Genomic DNA, 21,320 nt, shown 5'->3' with positions numbered 1-21,320 from the left:
TCAACCCGTACTATCCGTCGGCGTCTGAATGAAAAGGGACTGTATGGTAGGATACCCAGGAAGACCCCACTTCTTACCCCGAGACATAAAAAAGCCAGGCTGGAGTTTGCCAAAACTTACCTGAGAAAGCCTAAAACGTTTTGGAAGAATGTTCTCTGGTCAGATGAGACAAAAGTAGAGCTCTTTTGGAAAAAGCATTAACATAGAGTGTGCAGGAAAAAAAAAGAGGCATTCAAAGAAAAGAACACGGTCCCTACATTCAAACATGGTGGAGGTTCCCTGATGTTTTGGGGTTGCTTTGCTGCCTCTGGCACTGGACTGCTTGACCGTGTGCATGACATTATGAAGTCTGAAGACTACCAACAAATTTTGCAGCATAATGTAGGGCCCAGTGTGAGAAAGCTGGGTCTCCCTCAGAGGTCATGGGTCTTCCAGCAGGACAATGACCCAAAACACACTTCCAAAAGCACTATAAAATGGTTTGAGAGAAAGCACTGGAGACTTCTAAGGTGGCCAGCAGTGAGTCCAGACCTGAATCCCATAGAACACCTGTGGAGAGATCTCAAAATGGTAGTTTGGAGAAGGCACCCTTCAAATATCAGGGACCTGGAGCAGTTTTCCAAAGAAGAATGGTCTACAATTCCAGCAGAGCATCGTAAGAAACTCATTGATGGTTACCGGAAGCGGTTGTTCGCAGTTATTTTGGCTAAAGGTTGTGCAACCAAGTATTAGGCTGAGGGTGCCAATACTTTTGTCTGGCCCATTTTTGGAGTTTTGTGTGAAATGATCAATGATTTGATTTTTGCTTCATTCTCTTTTGTGCTTTTTCCTTGCAAGCAAATTAAATGAAGATAATAATACCAAAGAATTTGTGATTGCAATCATTTTCAGGAAGAAACTGAGTATTATCTGACAGAATTGCAGGGGTGCCAATACTTTTGTCCGCCACTGTAGGTATTCCACAACATATATATGGCCTAAAACCGTGGTCATCACACGTGATCGCATATTACTGCGGTAATAATTCAGACATTTTGTGGAGTGTGCCAAATATTCCACTCCTTTTAAAGTCAGCCATCTTTGTTTTGGTAAACCTATTCACACTTGGTCGCTGAACAATACTATATTACAAGGCCACAGCCTAAAACCATGGTCGGCACACGTGATTGCATATTACTGCTGTAATAATCATGCCATTTTTTAGAGCATGCCAAATATTCCACTCCATTTAAAGTCAGCCATCTGTGTTTTATTGAACCTATTCACACTTGGTTGCTGACCAATATTCAATATTATACTGCAAGGCCACAGACTAAAACCGTGGTAGTCAAACATGTGATCACATATTACTGCGGTAATAATACAGACATTTTGTGGAGTGTGCCAAATATTCCACTCCATTTAAAGTCAGCCATTTGTGCTTTTGTAAACCTATTCACACTTGGTCGCTGACAAATACTATACTACAAGGCCACAGCCTAATTCGGTGGTCATCACTCTTGAAGCCAGAGCAGTGTGAAAAGGTTGTTGGTTGGATAGCAGATAATGCTTCCATTCACTTTGCCACCACCGCCGCGACCCTGTCTTCCACATGTTCAAATCTCAGTAGCCATGAATCTGAGCCACATATTTCCCAATCTGATCCTCCTTCCTACCATCATGCTAAGTGCCCCGAGGCAACTAATCCCACACTTGGACACTCCAAAGAGCTGTTTACTTTTCCATTTATAGATTCGGGCCTTTTTTCTGGCTAGCTTCAAGCAGGGCATGAGGAGATCGCAAGTCAGGAGGAGGACCAGGGTGCGGAAATGGAAGACAAGGTGGTGGATGATATAGTAACTGACCCAACCTGGCAGGGGGACATGCAGAGCGAGGACAGCCGCACACAGGCTTAGGGAGTTGTAGCACCACAACAGGCAGGAACAAGCAGTGTGGTGGCCACAGACACAAGACGGGCAACTGCTCCATGGAACACCAACACGACGGAAGTTGCCAGTACAACTGTTACATCTTCCCGAGTCTGGTTCTTTTTTAAAGACTATCCAGATAACCCAAAAAAGGCCATTTATAACATCTGCCAGGCCAGCATCAGCAGGGGCAGCAAAACTAGCAGCCTGACCACCACCAGCATGCTCAGGCACATGACAGCAAAGCACCCGACTAAGTGGGCTGAACGCCAGGGTCCAGAAAAGGTGTCCGCGGGTGACACCACTGCTTGTTTTGCTGTTTTGCATCTACGCCAATTCCCTGTCCATGGCGCATGTGAAGATGCCTCCCATCCTGCACCTGTTGTTGCACACTAACAACTGTCACCATCAGCAGCCACGTCCACACTCTTGTCCCTGCGTAGTATTCAGTTGTCCCTACCCCAGTCCTTAGAATGCAAGCGCAAATACGCAGCCAATGCCCCACAGGCCACACTACTAAACTCACACATTTCTCGAATGCTTGAACTCAAACTGTTGCCTTTTAGGCTCATGGAGATGGAAGCTTTCCGCAACCTGATGGCGACGGCCATCCCTCAGTACTCGGTCCCCTGCCACCACTATTTCTCCCGATGTGCCGCCCCTGCAATACACAAGCACGTGTCCCAGAACATTAGCCGTGCCCTCAACAGCACAGTTACTGGGAAGATTCACCTAACCACGGACACGTGGTCAAGTGCTTGTGGGCAGGGAAGGTACATTTCACTGACGGCACATTCGGTTATTATAGTGGAAGCTGGGACCCAGTCGGACCTTGGGACAGAACACGTCCTCCTGATGCCGAGGATTGCGGGCCCTGGGTCAGTCAGGGTTGCCCCCACATTATACACTTCTGCACCTCCTCCTCCTTAGCCTCCTTAGGACACATCTCTGAAATGGCCACATCAGTCAGATTCTGGAAGCACTACAGCACTGCCTTGGTCAAGCGGCAACAGGCTGTGCTGAAGCTAATATGCTTAGGTGACAAACCGCACATCTCTAAAGAGTTGTTGACAGCTGTAACAGAGGAGGCAGATCTGTTGCTGTCACCGCTGAACCTACAGCCAGGCATGGTTGTTAATGATGAGCGAACGTGCTCGCCACTGCTCAGTACTCGCCCGAGCATTACTCTGCTTCTTTATAGTTAGTATAAGTATTTCACAACATATATATATTTCTATCTGAACTAACAGTCCTTCTGAGGACTAATCGAGCTGCATATATTCAATGGAAATTGTAAAAATTAGGCAGGCAGTCAGGGTATGTGGCAGACTGCAGTGCATGATAGAGCACAAGTGGGTCCATTGAACGTCCTGTTAGTATAGTTAGTTTTCCACAACATATGTATACAGTACAGACCAAAAGTTTGGACACACCTTCTCATTTAAAGATTTTTCTGTATTTTCATGACTTTGTAAATTGTACATTCACACTGAAGGCATCAAAACTATGAATTAACACATGTGGAATTATATACTTAGCAAAAAAGTGTGAAACAACTGAAAATATGTCTTATATTCTAGGTTCTTCAAAGTAGCCACCTTTTGCTTTGATGACTGCTTTGCACACTCTTGGAATTCTCTTGATGAGCTCAAGAGGTAGTCACCGGAAATGGTTTTCACTTCACAGGTGTGCCCTGTCAGGTTTAATAAGTGGGATTTCTTGCCTTATAAATGGGGTTGGGACTATCAGTTGTGTTGTGCAGAAGTCTGGTGGATACGCAGCTTATAGTCCTACTGAATAGACTGTTAGAATTTGGATTATGGCAAGAAAAAAGCAGCTAAGTAAAGAAAAACGAGTGGCCATCATTACTTTAAGAAATGAAGGTCAGTCAGTCCGAAAAATTGGGCAAACCTTGAATGTGTCCCCAAGTGCAGTTGCAAAAACCATCAAGCACTACAAAGAAACTGGCTCACATGCGGACCGCCCCAGGAAAGGAAGACCAAGAGTCACCTCTGCTTATGAGGATAAGTTTATCCGAGTCACCAGCCTCAGAAATCGCAGGTTAACAGCAGCTCAGATTAGAGACCAGGTCAATGCCACACAGAGTTCTAGCAGCAGACACATCTCTACAACAACTGTTAAGAGGAGACTTTGTGCAGCAGGCCTTCATGGTAAAATAGCTGCTAGGAAACCACTGCTAAGGACAGGCAACAAGCAGAAGAGACTTGTTTGGGCTAAAGAACTCAAGGAATGGACATTAGACCAGAGGAAATCTGTGCTTTGGTCTGATGAGTCCAAATTTGAGATCTTTAGTTCCAACCACTGTGTCTTTGTGCGACGTAGAAAAGGTGAATGGATGGACTCTACATGCCTGGTTCCTACCGTGAAGCATGGAGGAGGAGGTGTGATCATGTGGGGGTGCTTTGCTGATGACACTGTTGGGGATTTATTCAAAATTGAAATCATACTGAACCAGCATGGCTACCACAGCATCTTGCAGCGGCATGCTATTCCATCCGGTTTGCGTTTAGTTGGACCATCATTTATTTTTCAACAGGACAATAACCCCAAACACACCTCCAGGCTGTGTAAGGGCTATTTGACCAAGAAGGAGAGTGATGGGGTGCTACGCCAGATGACCTGACCTCCACTGTTACCAGACTTGAACCCAATTGAGATGGTTTGGGGTGAACTGGTCCGCAGAGTGAAGGCAAAAGGGCCAACAAGTGCTAAGCATCTCTGGGAACTCCTTCAAGATTGTTGGAAGACCATTTCCGGTGACGACCTCTTGAAGCTCATCAAGAGAATGCCAAGAGTGTGCAAAGCAGTCATCAAAGCAAAAGGTGGCTACTTTGAAGAACCTAGAATATAAGACATATTTTCAGTTGTTTCACACTTTTTTGTTAAGTATATAATTCCACATGTATTAATTCATAGTTTTGATGCCTTCAGTGTGAATGTACAATTTTCATAGTCAAGAAAATACAGAAAAATCTTTAAATGAGAAGGTGTGTCCAAACTTTTGGTATGTACTGTTTCTGTGACCTAGTCTCCTGGTACATACCAGCACGCAACCTCTGATCCTCACAAGATCTCCTTCTCGACTCCCGTCTTCTCTCCTCTTCCCACAATCGCATACAAGATTTTTCCTGTACATCCCTTCTACTCTTGAACTGTGTACCCCAACATATCAGACTCTCGCCTACTGTTGAAACCTTTAAAAGGAAGCTGAAAACCCACCTCTTCCGACAAGCCAGCAACCTGCAGTAACCCTCGCTCCACCATACTGCTGCACGACCAACTCTACCCTCATCTACTTTATCCTCACCCATCCCTTATAGACTGTTTGTGCACCCTCCGGGCTGGTTCCTCTCTGTTCTTGTACCAGTCAGTGACTTATTTTCACATGTAAAGCGCAATGGAATAAATGGTGCTATAATAATGAATAATAATAATTATACTACTTGTACTCTGGGTCAATTGATGGCACTTTCCTGGTGACTACCCCTAAATTGATGTGTTTTGGCAGCTTTTGGTCTCGTTTGAATGTGTTGTGTATACGTTATGTTTTGGCAACCATTGAATCCAATGGCGTTTGGCAATGTTTGGCGAATATTCGACAATTACATTGAAATATTTGCTCATTTCTAATCAGAAACACTCTTAAAAAAATAATGTGGGTGTTGCATCATGGTCTCCCTGGTGATATGGTGGCAGAGGATGAGGAGAAGGAGGAGGGCGACATAAAATAGAACAATTCCTGAAGGGTATACCCATGTTTGGGTGTGAAGGGGTGCATGGAAATAGATCCCCCCAAAAATAACCACTGGATTTGAGTTTATGCTTGATGCTACAGTATCTTCAGGTGGTGTTGAAAAATCTTGCCCAATTCAGCCCTTGATAATTTTTATAAGAGTCAGCCTGTCAGCATTTTCAGTTGACAGGTAGATGCGCCTATCAGTTTTATCAGTTATAATGCCCCCGGCAGCACTAAAAACTATCTCTGACAAAACGCTAGTGGCCAGTACCTCCAAGGCGTAGGAAGACAGTTCATGCCACGTGTCCAGCTAGCATCTTCCAAAACTTTTCCCTCCTTGTCAGAGTACCTGTGTATTAGGGCCTGGGCGCTGGGAGGGTTGGAGAAAACTGTTCCAGTCCTTTGACAGCGTTCTCCTGCCTCTGCCACATCTGTTTTGTGTCTTCCTCGCTTGAACTCCTTGGTTGTCCATTGAACTGTCTGACTGTGACCTCTGCTGCCAGCGTTGTCAGATGGGAATTCTTTTTTTTGTTATAATTCTTCAACAAGAGCCTGAACGTAATATCTCCCAAAATGAACTCCTTCGGTTTCCTCCCTCTACTTACCTACCTATACCTGACTTTGCAATTTCCTTTAGAAGCAGCCACCATAACTTCCACTCAGCACACCTGCTATCTTGGAGTCAAATTTGACACACAACTTTCCTTTATTCAACTTGGAAAATCACTCACTCGCTCATATCACCTGCACTTTAAAAACGTCTCTAGAAGACAACCTTTTCTCACCTTTGATACTGCAAAAACTCTTACTGTCACTCTTATTCACTAGTGCAATTCTCTTCTAATAGGTCTCCCTCTAAACACACTGTCTCCTATACAATCCTTCTGAATGCAGCAGCAAGGGTCGCATTTCTATCATACCGCTTCACCGACGCTTCTACCCTGTGCCAGTCATTGCACGGGTTAGGTTAAACATTCACTACAGAATACAATACAAACTCATCTCTTTCACCCACCAAGCTGTCCACAGTTCTGCACCAGCCTATATCTCTTCCCTCATTTCTGTGTATCACCACTTCTGTGCCCTCCGTTCTGCAACTGATTTAAGACAGACATCCTCCTTAATCAGAACCTCACACCTCAGTCTCCAAGAATTTTCTTGTGCCGTGCCAGTTTTCTGTAATGCCTAAAATGCGTACAACGCGATGGTCATGGTACAGGCAGGGGAACATAAAGTCGGCCTTGTGTGCCAGACTACCAACAGCCAAGTCTTCCCTGTACTCACCAAGAGTATTACTGTCTATGTTCTCTTCCTCCTCCTCCTAATTATTACCCAATTCACGCTGAGATGTGGCTGGGCTGGGTAGCATCACACTGTACAGTTCCTTGCTCCGCCTGCAATGCCTCCTCTTTAATTGTGAGCAGTGAGCATCTCAGTAGACAGAGAAGCGGGATGGTGACGGTAATTATAGTGTCATCCCCGCTCACCATCTTGGTGGAGTCCTCAAAGTTTTGGAGGAGGGCACAGATGTCTGACATCCATGCCCACTCATCAGCTTTTATGTGTGGAGGCTGACCTGAATGCCGACAGGCATGTTGATGCTGGTACTCAACAACTGCTCTCTGCTGCTCAAAATCATTCCAAACATCTGCAACGTTGATTTCCAACGTGTAGTCGCATTGCACACCAGTCGGTGAGCTGGAAGCTGAAAAAGCTGCTGAAGCCCTGCCAGGGCGGCGGAAGCTGTAGCTGACTTTATGAAATGGGCACAAACATGGTGTAATGACAACCTTTGAACAAGAAACATAAGATAAAATGTCAAGAATGGGCCAAGAAATATCTTAAGACTGATTTTTCAAAGGTTTTATGGACTGATGAAATGAGAGTGACTCTTAATGGGCCAGATGGATTGGCCAGAGGCTGGATCAGTAAAGGGCAGAGAGCTCCACTCTGACTCAGACGCCAGCAAGGTGGAGGTGGGGTACTGGTATGGGCTGGTATCATCAAAGATGAACTTGTGGGGCCTTTTTGGGTTGAGGATGGAGTGAAGCTCAACTCCCAGACCTACTGCTAGTTTTTGGAAGACAACTTCTTCAAGCAGTGGTACAGGAAGAAGTCGATATCATTCAAGAGAAACATGATTTTCATGCAGGACAATGCTCCATCACATGCATCCAACTACTCCACAGGGTGGCTGGCCAGTAAAGGTCTAAAAGAAGAAAAAATAATGACATGGCCCCCTTGTTCACCTTATCTTAACCCCATAGAGAACCTGTCGTCCATCATAAAATGTGATATCTACAGAGAGGGAAAACAGTACACCTCTCGGAACAGTGTCTGGGAGGCTGTTGTGGCTGCTGCTCGCAATGTTGATCGAAAACAGATCAAGCAACTGACAGAATCTATGGATGGAAGGCTGTTGAGTGTCATCATAAAGAAAGGTGGCTATATTGATCACTAATTTTTTTGTTTTTTGTTTTTGCATGTCAGAAATGTTATTTCTAAATTTTGTGCACTGATATTGGTTTACCTAGTGAAAATAAACAAGTGAGATGGGATTATATTTGGTATTTATTAAGTTGCCTAATAATTCTGCACAGTAATAGTTACATGCACAAACAGATATCCTCCTAAGATAGCCAAATCTAAAAAAAAACCACTCCAACTTCCAAAAATATTAAGCTTGGATATTTATGAGTCTTTTGGGTTGATTGAGAACATACTTGTTGATCAATAATAAAAATAATCCTCTAAAATACAACTTGACTAATAATTCTGCACACAGTGTAGTTTATATTGGCATAACCAGAGAGTGGAAGGAATAGATCTAATATTGCACGCTGCCCCAAATAAATAGATGAGTAGACACAGATCTCTAGGATCAACCTTTACATGTGAGTACACTACAGCCACTCCTAACCTGCCTTATCTCTTACTCCATGCTGTTGGCTATTTACTTCATTGTTATTTTCTTTCTTGGAACACTGATGGAGCCATGTAAATTTGAAGTATTTTTTTAGGTTAATAGGACATGGTGCAACATCTCATTGAATATATATTTTTCGTACTTGAGATCTGTGTCTACTCATCTATTGGTGAACTTAACATTAATATGAACTGTTGATCCTGAGGTTTGATTTTTATTCAGCTTCTTGTTTAAAGTTTTATGTATTTCTTGTTTTTTCATTTGTGATCAATAAAGATATGCTTTTTTAATTTTAGCATATATCTCTTCACTCACCCGAGCTAACATGTAGACCCGGGTTTTCTGATTTCTATATTTTTGAAGTGGTAGGCAAAGCTCGATGTTATTGGGATTTATGTTGACTCACACGTACCATGCCTAGCCCATGTGCTCAACCTAGTGGTTCAGCGGTTTCTCAAAACCTACCCGGATCTGCCTGATCTGCTTGTCAAAGTATGCCCCGCATGCAGCTTACAGCTCACCGACTGGTGTGCCATGTCACCACGAGTTGGAACTCAACCTTGGACATGTTGGGAAGGATTTGTGAGCAGCAGAGTGCAGTTGTTGAGTACCATCTTCAACACACCCGTCGGTATTCAGGTCAACCTCCACACATAAGAACTGAGGAGTGGGCATGGATGTCAGACATCTGTATCGTCCTCCAAAATGTTGAGGACTCCACCAAGATGGTGAGCGGCGATGACGCCATAATTAGCATCACCATCCCGCTTCTCTGTCTTCTGAAATGCTCGCTACTCACAATTAAAGAGGAGGCATTGCAGGCGCAACATGATGAGATGGAGCAATGAGAAGAAGCAAGGAACCATACAGAGTTATGCCACACAGCCCAGCCTCATCTCATGCCAACGCAGATTGGGTGCTAATGGGGAGGAGGAGGAGGAAGAAGATGAGGAGGAACAGGAGTTGGTTTACTGCCCTACAGACGGCACTACCCACACCACATTTATACTATCTGTTCAGCGTGGATGGCCTGAGGAAAGAGAGAATGAGAAGGAGGATGAGGAGAGCATGGACAGTTGTCCTCTTGTTCAGGACAGGGAAGACATGGTTGGTGGCAGCCTGGCACACATGGCTCATTTTATGTTATGCTGCCTTTCCCATGACCCTCGCATTGTACGCATTTTGGCAGACAGTAATTACTGGTTGTTCACACTTCTAGGCCCACACTACAAGGAGAACTTTCTATCTCTCATTTCAGTGGTGGAGAGGTCTAGCAAAATATTGCAGTACCAGGACACACTTGTTGCATAATTATTAAAAAATTCCCATCTGAAAATTCTGGCAGCAGAGGTCACAGTTCCTTGGACAACCAAGGAGTACAGGTGAGGGAGAGCACTTAGTGCATGGGCATTACCAGTATAGGAGACCCATTCCTTAACAATGGTAATATTTTTTTTCATGAGGACCTCCTCTATGTCTCTTCAAAGGGGTATTGGAGTATGTCCAATTTCTTGCCAGCCCTTGCAGTCACTGCATATGTAATAACAGTATAGGAGACCCGCTCCTTTATAATGGGAACATTTTTTTTACTGAGGTCCTCCTCTATGTGTCTTCAAATTGGTATTTGGGTTTTTCCAAAATGTAGGCATCCATTACAGTCACTACATAAGCAATAACTGTATAGCAGAACAGCTCCTTTATTATGGGAACATTTTCTTAATTGAGGCCCTCCTCTATGTGTCTTCAAATTGGTATTGGGATTTTTCCCAAATTTAGGCAGCTGTTGCAGTCACTGCATACGAAATAACTGTATAGCAGAATTGCTCCTTTATAATGGGAACATTTTTTAAACTGAGGCCCTCCTCTACGTGTCTTCAAATTGGTGTTGGGGCTTTTCCAAAATTTAGATAGCCATTGCAGTCACTGCATACACAATAACTGTATAGCAGAACCGCTCCTTTATAATGGGAACATTTTTTTAACTGAGGCCCTCCTCTATGTGTCTTCAAATTGGTAATGGGGTTTTTCCAAAATGTAGGCAGTCGTTGTAGTCACTGCATACGCAATAACTGTATAGCAGAACGGATCATTTATAATGGGAACATATTTTTAACTGAAGCCCTCCTCTATGTGTCTTCAAATTGGTATTGGGCTTTTTCCAAAATTTAAGCAGCTGTTGCAGTCACTGCATTTGCAATAACTGTATAGCAGAACCGCTCCTTTATAATGGGAACATTTTTACTGATTCCCTCCTCTATGTGTCTTCAAATTGGTATTGGGGTTTTTCCAAAATTTAGGCAGTCGTTGCAGTCACTGCATACGCAATAACAATATAGCAGAACCGCTCTTTTATAATGGGAACATTTTTTTTAACTGAGGCCCTACTCTATTTATCTTGAAATTGGTGTTGGGGTTTTTCCAAAATTTAGACAACCTTTGCAGTCACTGCATACACAATAACTGTATAACAGAACCACTTCTTTATAATGAGAACATTGTTTTAACTAATGCCCTCTTCTATATGTCTTCAAATTGGTATTGCATCTTCTCCAAAATTTAGGCAGCGTTGCAGTCACTGCATACGCAATAACTGTATAGCAGAACCACTCCTTTATAATGGAAATATTTTTTTTAACTGAGGCCCTCCTCTATGTGTCTTCAAATTGGTATTGGGGTTTTTCCAAAATTTAGGCAGCTGTTGCAGTCACTGCATATGCAATAACTGTATAGCAGATCCACTCGTTTATAATAAGAATATTTTTTTACTGGGACCCTCCTCTATGTGTCTTCAAATTGGTATTGCATTTTTTCCAAAATTTAGGCAGCCATTGCAGTCACTGCATGCGCAGTAACTGTATAGCAGAACTGCTCAATTATAGTGGTAACATTTTTTTAACTAAAGCCCTCCTCTATGTGTCTTCAAATTGGTATTGGGGTTTTTCCAAAATTTAAGCAGCCGTTGCAGTCACTGCATATACAATAACTGTATAGCAGAACCGCTCCTTTATAATGGAACATTTTTTTAACTGAGTCCATCCTCTATGTGTCTTCAAATTGGTATTGGTATTGTGGTTTTTCTAAAATTTGGGCAGCCATTTAAATCGCTGCATATGCAATAATAGTATAGTAGACCAGCTCCTTAGTAAATGGAAATTATTTTTTAAATCATGCCTTCTATGTGTCTTCAAAGGTGTATTGGGGTTTTTCCAAATTTTAGGCAGGCCTTGCAGTCACTGCATACACTATAACAGTATAGGATACCTGCTCCTTAATAATGGGAACAACAAAGCATAGCCAGATGATAGCCCTCTATCAATAGTAAGGGCTGCCTGATGGCCCTATAGAAATAGTCTTTGTGACTTTCAGAGTCCCTCCTTCATAAATGAAACAGGATGTGTCTGATATTGTCTCTCACACCACATGGCCAGATAAAATATTAAAATGTTAAAATGACATTTACTGGTGAATGTATTTTTCACAGTTGAAAGCAAAGCAAAAGTGCAAAAAATGCATTAAAAATGCTATGTGTGAACATAGCCCAAGGTGTGAAGGTGCAGTTCTGTATTGGTTATTTATTTTGCCTTATATACAAGTCATTACCCTGGGAAGGATGTTCCTTAACATTTTTCCCAGGAAAACCATTTTGGCTTAGTTTTTGAAAGTTTTTGCAGGTTTTCTCCATGTTTTTCCCTTGTCATTTGACCACTGTTCCCATCGATTTAGGCAATTTTTAGGCCCCCTGCAGACCTCCAAGGTGGGCCACCGGAAAAATGCTCGAGTTTCCCATAGACTTACATTGCGCTCGTTGCTCGGGTTGAGCACCTGAGCATTCCAATTTGCTCGACCCGAGCAACGAGCACCTGGACATTTTAGTGGTTGCTCATCACTAGTGAGAAATTGAACCCAGCTAAATTTTTTAACGCTTTGAGTGTTAGGTTTCACTAAAATGTACCCCAGACCATGAAATAGTATATGGCTGAGAAATTTAACCAAGCAAAAAAATATTACACTTTTTGGAGTATAGGATTAGTGATGAGTGATTTTTTTCGGAATCTTATCTTACAACTTAAATTTTACACAAATATGGCACATTCGGATTCGTGATCAGAAAGGCGAGCAAAATTGCTTAAATTCTTGAAAATTGGCAACGTTCGGCGAATAAATGCGGGAACATGATTGCGGGGCAACTGCAGCATTTTGAACAGTTTGGCTTGCCTGTTTATGATGAGTGGGGGGACGTGTTAGATGAGTGGAGGGGCTGGAGAAAGCTCATAACAGATCAGCTGCTCGCTTGTAATCTTTTTTTTTTTTTCCTGTAGGCTGTAACTTTAAGTAAGGAAAGTACGGCTAGCCCATCAGAGGGCAGGAAGCATCCACACTGTCCAGACACAGGGCTTCTGCCATTGGATGCTGAAATCACATGTCCTATCTATATAAAGAGAGGACATGTTACCTCAGCGCCATTTTATGCATCCTCATCCACACTAAAAAAATACTTTGTTCGGCTCCTAAGGTTATATAGCAGGGACATCTCAGTTTGAAATTGTTTGAAGAATATCTCCTATGTTATACAGACCTCATCCACACTAAAAAAATACTTTGTTCGGTTCCTAACATTATACAGAAGGGACAACTCAGTTTGAAATAGTTTGGAGAATATCTCCTATGTTATACAGACCTCATCCACACAAAAAAAATACATTGTTCAGTTCCTAATGTTTAGTGATGAGCAAGCACTAAAATTCTTGGGTACTCGTTGCTCGGGTCGAGCAAATTGGAATACTCGGGTGCTCGACCTGAGCAACGAGCCCAATGTAAGTCTATGGGAAACTCGAGCATTTTTCAGACGGCTCCCCCCGGCGGTCTGCAGAGGGCCTAAAAATTGCCCAAATCGATGGGAACAGTGATCAAATGACATGAGAACAGCATGGGGAAGACCCCTGGAAGAATCTCTGACTCCCAGATCACTGCTGTCAGCAACGCAATCAGAGTATTAAGCCACTTTTACGGACTCACAATAAAACATAGAAAAATGAAACCAAAATGGATTTTCCTTGGAAATATGTTAAGGAACATACTTTCCAGGGTAATGACTTGTATATTAGGCAAAATAAATAACCAAAAACAAAAATACTCCTCCACAACTTGTGCTATGTTCACACGTAGCGTTTTTGATGCGTTTTTGCACTTTTGCATTGCTTTCAACCAAGACAAATGAATTCACCAGGAAATGTCATTTTAACATTTTACAACCTTATCTGGCCATGTAGGGTGTGTGAAACATCATCAGACTCATGCAGACAGTGCTGAAAAGACATGGGAGCAGCATGGAGAAGACCACTGGAAGCATCTCTGACTCACAGGTCACTGCCTAAAATTGTGCCCATAATAAGTGATCCTTGACACATGCGAAGATGCCTCCCGCCATGCACTTGTCATTGCAGACTTGCAACAATCACCGTCCACGTCCTTGTCCCACTGCAGCGTTCAGTTGTCCCTACCCCATTCTTTGGAATGTAAGCGCAAGTATGCAGGCAGCCACCCACCCACCCACCCACAGGCTGCAATACTATACTGCCAAATTTTGGGCAGCTGCTTGTACTTGAAATGTGGCCTTTTAGGCTCGTGGAGGCGGAAGCTTTTCATAACCTCATGCCGGCAGCAGCCGGGTGTTCATACTCGGTCCCCAGCCGCCACTATATATCCCGGTATTGCCTCCGCCTTCCACAAGCATGGGTCCTACAACATTACCAGTGCCGTCCCCAGTGCACTTACTGGGAAGGACCGCCTAACCACAAACACCTGGACAGGTGAATGTGGCCAGGGACGGTACGGAGCCAGCCCACAACTTTTTTTGCTGACAGTTGTATTTAGCTCGGTGAAAGGACTGGCATGGAGGGAAACTGTATCTACCCTGCGTATCATTTCTCCCAGGAAGTCCTGTAATTGAGCTTGTTGCAGAAGCAATGGCAGCCCATCCAACATCAACTCGCACTTGACGGTGGTGCATTGACACACACACATCTCTTTTTGCGCATTTAATGTCTTCAATACAGAGTTGGACAATGGCCTGATCTGAAATGCGTTTTGAGAAATAACATGCATAAGCATGGCCGATCCACATTAAAAAAGCAGCCAGAGAGTGTCCAGGAACCATCCCCCAGACTTTTCTTAGCCAGGGCTGCTTTTCGGCAGTGTTGGACGGGCCCACCAGAGAACCGGAGACTCCTCCGGCAGGCCCTGGCTTCTCCTTCAGAAGAGTTTATAGTGCCGAGGTGAGGCCATTATGATGATAGAGGCCACCATTTGCTTAGTTTTCTGTTACTTGGAATGCAAGTGCAAGTATGCGCCAGCCATCCACCCAAACACAGGGCGCAACACTAAACTGCCTGATTTCTGGGCAGCTCTTTGCACTTGAAATATGGCCTTTTAAGCTCGTGGAGGGGGAAGCTTTTCACAACCTCATGCCGGCGGTGGCCGGGTGTCCATACTCGGTCCCCAGCCACCATTATATTTCCCGATATCGCCTCCACCTTCCACAAGCCAGGGTCCCACAACATTACCCGTGCCCTCCCCAGTGCACTTACTGGAAAGGACCGCCTAACCACAAAACACGTGGACAGGTGAATGTGGCCAGTGACGGCATGGAGCCAGTCCACAACTTTTTTGGCTGAGAGTTGTATTTAGCTCGGTGAAAGGACTGGCATAGAGGGAAACCGTATCTACCCCACGTGTCATTTCTCCCAGTAAGTCCTCTAAAGCTGCTTGCACTTGAAATGTGGCCTGAACATTACTGCTGGTACTTTTATGTGAGAATTTGCTTGCCTCCTTCCAGCCTGGAATATTTCCAGCAAACTATGGTACAATTCCATGGTATTAACACTGCCCCCAGTACCAGTAGCAAAGTCATCCCCAATTTCCTTCACAGGAATTTTATTTGGTAGACTGAGTAGCTGCCCAAGTACTTTTTCTCTCAAAGGAGCTGAAGATAGAGTGGCAGTAGATGCAAGTTTCTCCAGCCTGTTAGATATTAGAGGGTGACCAGCTGCACATTGGATCAGTGGTTAGCACTGAAGCCTTGCAGCGCTGGGATCCTGGGTTCAAATCCCAGCATGGACAACATCTGCAAGGAATTTTTATGTTCTCCCTGTGTTTGCGTTTGTTTCCTCATTAAAAAATAGGGTGTCCAGGAACCTTCCCACACACTTTTCTTAGCAAGGACTGCTTCTCGGCAGAGTTGAATGGTCCCACCAGAGAATCCTCTGGTGTGCCTTGGCTTCTACCTCAGGAGAGTTCATGATAACTTTGCAGCTGCTATGGGGCTCTTGAGCGGGTGAGAAAGGTTATCCCTCAGAATCAAATCCTCAGTGGGAGTTGTATTTCACCAGAGCCATATTCTTTAGCTCGGTGAAAGGAATGGCATAGATGGAAACCGTTTCTACCCCGACTGTCATTTCTCCATCACCAGGTTCCGCCCATTATCACACACGACCATGCCTGGCTGTATGCTCAGCGGTGAGAGCCACAGATCAGGCTGCTGTGTTACAACTTTCAACAACTCTTCAGTGCTGGGCGGTTTGTCAATTAAGCATTAAGCATGTTATCTTCAGCACAGCCTGTTGCCGCTTGGCCAAGGCAGTGCTGCAGTGCTGTCAGCTTGTGACTGATGTAGTCATTTTGGAGGTGGAGGAGGAGGTGCATGAGCTGGACAATGTGATTACATTGAGGTTAAATTGATGACACTGTTTTCTATACTAAAGAAAAATCCTATTGTTTTGTTTTTTTTTACGGTATTTTTTAAGACAAATGCATTCACCGGGAAATGTCATTTTAACATTTTACAACCTTATCTGGCAATGTGGTGTATGACACATCATCAGACACATCCTGTTTTATTTATGATGGAGGGTCTCTAAAAGTCATAAAGCCTATTTTTAAAAGGCCAGCAGTCGGCCCTCGCTATTGTTAGAGAGCCATCATCCGGCTATGCTTTGTTGTTCCCGTTATTAACAAGTGGGTCTCCTATACTGCTATTGCGTATCCAGTGACTGCAAAGGGCTGCCAAAAATTTGGACACAACCCAATACCCTTTGAAGAGACATAGAGGAGGGTCTCAGTAAAAAAAATGTTCCCATTATAAAGGAGCGGGTCGTAATGCCCATGCTGGGACTGCAAGGTGTAACATACCTGGCGGCGTCCTTGCATAGTGGTCCATCTCCCACTGTGCAAGAGCTCGCACTTGATCTCCAGTCCAGACTGCCACTTTGGCTTCTTTCCATGTTGTCTGCTTTGCTTTGCTCTTGCTGTTTAGGGTGACGCCCGCCGAACTTCCTGATTCTTGTAGCTGCTGCAGACACACCCCTAATGTGTCCTCAGCCTATTGCTGTCTGTCACCTGGCATTTAAACCAGCTCCTTCTTGAAATCCATGCCTGAGCATCTTGTTCTGTCAGTTGGCTTCTGGCCGCTGACATGCCAGGTCCTGTCTATGTTTCCTGCCTTACAGTATCAATTCCCGTGTCTGAACTGTGTTCTGTCTGTGCACTCTAGCCAGCTGTCTCTCTGCCTTCTTGGAGGCTGTATTTCCAGTCCTGTCTGAACACGCTCCTAGCCTGTTTGTTTTTGCCCTCTGGGGGCTGCAAACCCAGACTCGCTCCTGTATTTGTTGCTGTACAGTTCCTGTCTGAACTGTCTCCTAGCTTCCTACCTGTTTTGTCTTTATGTCCGTTTGTTCCCTTTTTCTGCAGTGTTTAAACCAGCACTTGGCTTTACCTAGGCTCGTTCCTGCATTTTGTTGCATTAACTGTTCTTGTCTGAACTGTCTCCTAGCTTCTTCCTGTTTTGTCTTTATGTCCGTTTGTTCCCATTTTCTGCAGTGTCTGAACCAGCACTTGGCTTTACCTAGGCTTGTTCCTGCATTTTGTTGCAGTAACTGTTCTTGTCTGAACTGTCTCCTAGCTTCTTACCTGTTTTGTCTTTATGTCCGTTTGCTCCCTTTTTCTGTAGAGTTTGAACCTGCACCTAACTTCTAGTGTTGAGCCACCCCCGTAGTGTTTGAGTTCGGTTCGGTTCGTCGAACACCCGTGTGTTCGCCGAACTGTTCGTCGAACTGTTCGTCGAACACCTTCGAACACCGTTAAAACCAATGGCAGGCAAACAAAAACACATAGAAACACATAGAAAACACCTTCAAAGGTGTCCAAAAGCTGACAAACTGCTCAGAAGACATAACTAACACATGGAAAAGTGACAAGTACATATAGTCATGCGAAAATAAAAGAGGTGGAGGAGTAAAAGGAGGGGGAGACACAGATATAGGCATGTCATGCCCTTCTAAAATCCAAAAAGTGAGAAGCCGACGCGGCCAGTCCGCTCCTGCCCGTGCAACCTCCGTGTCGCCGGGTTTGTGCCAGAGCCGCGGTGAACCCTGATGGCCAGCCCCCCTCTCCCAATACTGGTGCCTGTCCGCTGGTGGGTCGAGCGAGCCCCCCTGTGGTGGAGGCAGCTCTAAGCTTTTTAATTTAAATTGTCTCTCTAATTTGAATGAATACACTTTAAATCCATTTACAAGGATCTATTGGAGGGCAAGTCTCATGCCAGCAGCCGCGTAATTCCAGCTCCAGTAGCGTCCACTAAAGCTGCTGCAGTTAAAAAGCTTTTATAAGGATCGAGCTCGGCTGTCCACCGCAAGGCATCCTACTGCCAGTCCCAGCCCCTATGCCTTGGGGTGCCTCCTGATGCTCTTCACTAAGTATCCCATGGTCCCGAAGCATTTCCTTTGAAAAAATTAAGTGTCTAAACCTCAGGTGGTGTAGCTTGCTTAACAGCTGGGATAATCCGCTGACTAGCAGCTGACTAGGCACAAAGTATTTCCTGGGCTAGATGCAGTTAAAAATTTGTAATTAGATACTCTCGTTGGATGCTGAGAAAGCATTCCATAGAGTCTCCTGGCACGCCATATATGATTCTCTTAAAAAGCTTGGGGTAGGGGTCTAGGGGACCCTTTTATAGCCAAAATCACGGCCCTGTATCACAATACGTCACCTATGCTGAAGATAAATGGAACTGTAGCACCCTGAGGGCTCGGTTGCTACAGACGTATTGCACCTCACCCAGAGGTGTGATATCTCACTCTCAGGTAAGGATGGAGTGTGGATCAGGACCCGACACCTGCATGCATTACACCACATTGCCGTGGGGCAGGGCGACCAATATGCCCCTGAGATGGGCACGACAGTCCCTGTCCCTGGCTGGAGTGGGGGGAGGGAACACTGAGGAAGGGGAACCCTGTAGTGCAGGAGCAGGGAGGAAGCAGTTCCTGGGTGCATTGAGAAGGGAGTATAAAAGGTGGGCACCATCTTAGTTCAGTGCAGAGAAGTCTGAGCAGAAGTGGCAGGGAGCAGGGGCTCTGCATGAGCTCTGCTCCGGAGGCGGGCCTAGTAACAGAGGCCCAGGCCTGGAAGAGGGAGAAGGAAGGAAGAGGAGCGGAGAAGGCTCCAGGAATGAGGAATGAAGGGATCCCAGGGGTGCGGACGGGCGAGTCGCCACCGCACGCCCGAATCCACCTGCGTGGAGGGGTCAGGCCAAAGGGGAGACCGGTCCCCGAACTAGTGGAGTCAGGAAACGACCCTCAGCTAGAAACCGGAGGCTCTGACATTTTATGTGGCGCAGCCCCTCGCTACACCCGCTAGGAAGGCACCACATAGGGTCAGGGAAACTGGCACCAAGTTTACCAAGAGGAGGCCCGAGGCAGCCGGACAGAAGTGTTGGTAAGAAAGGCCAGACAAAGGACACACAAAGGGGGTCCTGTGAAGTGCTCCAAAGTTATCTGGGAGTTGTCTGAGCCCCTCACCTGGTGAGCACAGTACGACGTGGGCAGCCGTTACCTGCAGACGTGGTCTGGATAATAAGAACTGTGAGTAAAGGCCCTGAACTGCATCACTGACTCCATGTCGTTACTGCTGCTGCCCTGCACCATCACCCCCATCCTCCGCATACACTGCCCTGAGGCTATACTCCTCCCGTGGGGAGTTATGCTACGCTCTGCTGCACCCACAACACCAGCCTCAGCGGTCTGCCCTGTAGCGGCGGTTCACTCTGACCGCAATCCACGCGTGGCGTAGTCGTACATTTAAACATCAAAACCACATAAATAGTTCCGCCACTGGTTTGACCACCCTGAGCCACGGAACCGGGTCGCCGCCACGAAGACTACAACCACCAGCATCCACCAAAAAGGGTCCGGCTCCGGGTGTCCCAAGGCCCAGGGGGTGCGTCAGAACATTTTCATCACCTTTCACAATCACCAATGGGACAAGGCAGGGATGTCCTCTGTCCCCTCTCTTATACATCCTAGTGACGGAGCACCTGCTCTCATCAATTCGCCATAACCCCAATATTAGGTGGATTGAGGTGGGAGGCACCGAGTACAAGTGCTCTCTATTTGCTGATGATGTCCTAGTATATATCACTCAATCACATATATCCATCCATGCTGTTATGGCTGAAATAGATCACTTTGTTACATGGTCAAATTTTAAAATCAATGCAGCGAAGTCTGAGGCCCTCGATGTCTCCCTCCCCAAATCCAGATAGGATTCCATCCAGTCCAACTTTCCCTTTGCCTGGCCCTCACAGGGTATCAAATACTTAGGAATTCCTATTCATAGAGACCTCTCCCATCTATGTTATCTTAATTTTGGGCCCTTTATTGAACAACTCCATACAGACCACGGTTGGCAAGTTAGAACTGTAAGATTCACTACGTGAACCGCTGGTGTTTTGTGGAAAAGCACATGTACACTGCGTTCCAAATTATTATGCAAAAAGTGTTTAGGAGTGATAAGGGAAGAATTTGTTTGTTTGTCAGTTAAACTCATTGATGGTGATGTGTGTCAGGGCTTTTTATATCACTGTAAGCAATTGCAGACACCTGTGCTAATTAGTTTGGCAGGTGTGTCCAATGAAAGGCAAGAGTACTTAAGAAGGCTCTCTCACATTATTAAGCAGCCTACATTTTCTGCCAAAATGGGAAAGAAAAAGGATGTGTCGGCTGCTGAGAAGCAACAAATTGTGGAGTGTTTAGGTCAAGGCATGACTACAATCAACATTGTGCGATGATCAGGATGAAGTGTCTTGGCAATCAAGAAGTATGTAGCTGATTCACAGTACACACGTGTGCGTGCTGATAAGGGCAAATTGAGGACTCTTTCCTACAGGCAATTACGTCAGGTTGAAAGAGCAGCGGCAAAAAAGCCTTGTCATAGCAGCAGACAAGTTTTTGAAGCTGCTTGTGCCTCCAACGTCCCCCGAACAACAAGATGCAGGGTCCTTCAGAGGTTTGCAGCTGTGCATACGCCATCCTGTCGACCTCCTCTATCCACTTCACACAATCAGAAATGGCTCCAGTGGGCCAAACATTACATGAAGACTGATTTCAAAACAGTTTTGTTCACGGATGAGTGCCGTGCAGCGCTCGATGGTCCAGATGGATGGAGTGGAGGATGGCTGGTTGATGGACACCCCACGCAAACACGGCTACAGCGCCAACAAGGAGGAGGTGGAGTAATGTTTTGGGCTGGAATCATGGGGAGAGAGATTGTCGGCCCCTTTAGGATCCCTGAAGGCGCTAAAGATGAACTCCATAATGAATGTGGATTTTCTCAAACAGCACTTCCTGCCATGGTTCAAGAAGAAGAACGGTGTATTTCACAGCAAGATCATTTTTCTGCA

This window comes from Phyllobates terribilis, unplaced genomic scaffold (assembly GCF_046119375.1).
Source record: "Phyllobates terribilis strain yellow unplaced genomic scaffold, ASM4611937v1 Scaffold_2__4_contigs__length_985480577, whole genome shotgun sequence".
NCBI classification, from domain to species: Eukaryota; Metazoa; Chordata; class Amphibia; order Anura; family Dendrobatidae; genus Phyllobates; species Phyllobates terribilis.
This window is presented reverse-complemented; position numbering follows the sequence as displayed.